Below are 2,531 nucleotides of genomic sequence, written 5' to 3'. Positions count from 1 at the left end.
AGGAATTGACAGGATAAAAATGTTCAGGTTTGGAGTAGTAAACTGATAAAGAAGTGACAGAGTTTGTTTATACGGCCTTTTAGCCCTGAATCCTACCTCTGGTGACAGGGAGGGTGCCTTCCACATGGGAGGTTTTATTTCCTGCTGTTGACCAAGAAAGATGCACCATGTGAGAGTTGTGAATTGAGTTTTATTTAAGGCAAAATGAGGACTGCAGCCTGGGAGAGAGCACCTCAGATAGCCCTGAGCAACTGCTCCAAAGAGGCAGTCAGTTCAGTTCAGTTCAGTCACTCAGTCGTGTCTGACTCTTTGTGACCCCATGAATCAAGGCACGCCAGGCCTCCCTGTCCATCACCAACTCCCGGAGTTCACTCAGACTCACATCCATTGAGTCGGTGATGCCATCCAGCCATCTCATCCTCTGTCGTCCCCTTCCCCTCCTGCCCCCAATCCCTCCCAGCATCAGAAACTTTTCCAATGAGTCAACTCTTCGCATGAGGTGGCCAAAGTACTCGAGCTTCAGCTTTAGCATCAGTCCTTCCAAACACCCAGGGCTGATCTTTAGAATGGACTGGTTGGATCTCCTTGCAGTCCAAGGGACTCTCAAGAGTCTTCTCCAACACCACAGTTCAAAAGCATCAATTCTTCAGCGCTCAGCCTTCTTCACAGTCCAACTCTTACATCCAAACATGACCATAGCCTTGACTAGATGGACCTTTGTTGGCAAAGTAATGTCTCTGCTTTTGAATATGCTATCTAGGTTGGTCATAACTTTCCTTCTAAGGAGTAAGCATCTTTTAATTTCATGGCTGCAGTCATCATCTGCAGTGATTTTGGAGCCCCCCAAAATAAAGTCTGACACTGTTTCCACTGCTTCCCCATCTAAGAGGCAGTCAGGGAAGGTCAAATATAACAGTTTGGTGTGTGTGGGGGGGGTGGTTCAGTGCAATCATACCCTTTTACAAGATGTTTTTTGCTATATGTAAGAGCTGATGTCAACATGAAGGGATTTAGTGATTTTCTAGATATGAAGAGATGCAAGGACTGTGATCATGAAATCGGATCCTGAAAGTATCTATCTAAAGATGAGTTCTACCAGATTCCCTGGAGCACAGATTTCCCAGGCAAGGATACTGGAGTGGATTGCCACCTCCTTCCCCAAGGGATCTTTCTGACTCAGGGATTGAATTCACATCTCCTACATTAGCAGGTGGATTCTTTACCACTGAGCCACCAGGGAAGCCCAAATGTTTCTCACTGAAGGGTAACTTCTATGCAGTTTTCAGCACTTCACTTGTGTCTGCTGTTTCTTAAAAATAATCAGCCTAGCCAGTGGTTGAGAATCTGCCTTGCAGTGTAAGGGACACCGGTTCGATCCCCGGTCTGGGAAGATCCCACATGCCTCAGAGCAACTAAGCAAGCTGAAACTCCTGAAGCCTAGAGCCTGCGCTCCACAACAAGAGAAGCCACCCCAACAAGAAGACTGCACACCACCACGAGGAGCTGCGCCTGCTTGCTGCAAACAGAGAAAAGCTGCGAGCAACAACAAAGACCTGTCGCAGCTCTCCTCCCCCCGCCTGAAACGATCAGCCTAAAATCATCCTCATAACACAGAGATACAGCTTGGGGGCTTCCCTGGTAGTCCAGTGGTTAAAACTTTGCACTCACAATGCAGGGGGACCAGGTTTGATCCCTGGTCAGGGAACTAGATCCCTCATGCTGCAACTAAGACTGAGCACAGCTAAGCAAGTAAGTAAATATTTTTTGGAAAAAAAGCCAAAAGAAAGGTACACACTTTGGGGTGGTATTTTTGTTCCCCTCGAATATCTCTGTCTCTATCTCTGAAGCCCAGAAGCAGATAGTATTCTTCCAGATTCTGTGGGAGACTCAGCATTAAGACTGTGGAGGAAGAAATAGTCTTCTTAGCTCCAGATAATCCTTTCATCTCTAGGCAGCTGCAGTATTGGGGACTTTCTATTCCATACTTTCTGCTGGAGATCATATTCCATTTCACAGATAGCTGTAGGTCAATAAACAGTTTTATACTTTTGCTCTTCAAAGGCTCCAAACACCATTCATTTCCAATATAAGCCGCCACCCACCTCGACTCCCTTCCAGGCTCTATCCTTACCATGAACGTGCTCTCCAGGCACAGAGCCCAGTGGGCAGGGGGGCAGCAGGAGAACCTCTAACACAGACCTGAGCCAAACAGACACGCTGTCCTTCAGGGGGCCACAACAGAGGAATGGACTCCTTTCTGTTCTGTTCTGAAGGCAGCGCTGGCCGAGTCTTCCAAATCAGTGCTTTGTAGAGTGGTTATTTAGTTTGAAAGGTCTCTAGATGGACTCGGATGGCCCAGGTGGCATTTGTCTTGACCCTTCTGGGTGTGCCTGAGGTGTTTGGTCCGTCAGGAACGTTCCTGAGGTCAGCCCTCCATGGGCTCCCTCGCCCCGCCTCACACCTGCGACGGCCCCCTTGCCCAGCTGCTGTTGCCCACACTGCAGTGGTCCTAGTGAGGCTGCACATGGCAC

At 48.4% G+C, this 2,531-nt stretch overlaps 1 non-coding gene across 1 annotated transcript; it reads left to right on the top strand.

Annotated features, from left to right (window-relative positions):
- The first annotated feature begins 1,632 nt into the window (after positions 1-1,632).
- Positions 1,633-1,705, top strand: TRNAV-CAC (transfer RNA valine (anticodon CAC)). Its single transcript has one exon. It is a non-coding gene; the product is annotated as a tRNA-Val (tRNA).
- The last annotated feature ends 826 nt before the right edge of the window (positions 1,706-2,531 follow it).

Source organism: Ovis canadensis, chromosome 19, assembly GCF_042477335.2.
Source record: "Ovis canadensis isolate MfBH-ARS-UI-01 breed Bighorn chromosome 19, ARS-UI_OviCan_v2, whole genome shotgun sequence".
Taxonomy (NCBI): Eukaryota; Metazoa; Chordata; class Mammalia; order Artiodactyla; family Bovidae; genus Ovis; species Ovis canadensis.
This window is presented reverse-complemented; position numbering and strand designations above follow the sequence as displayed.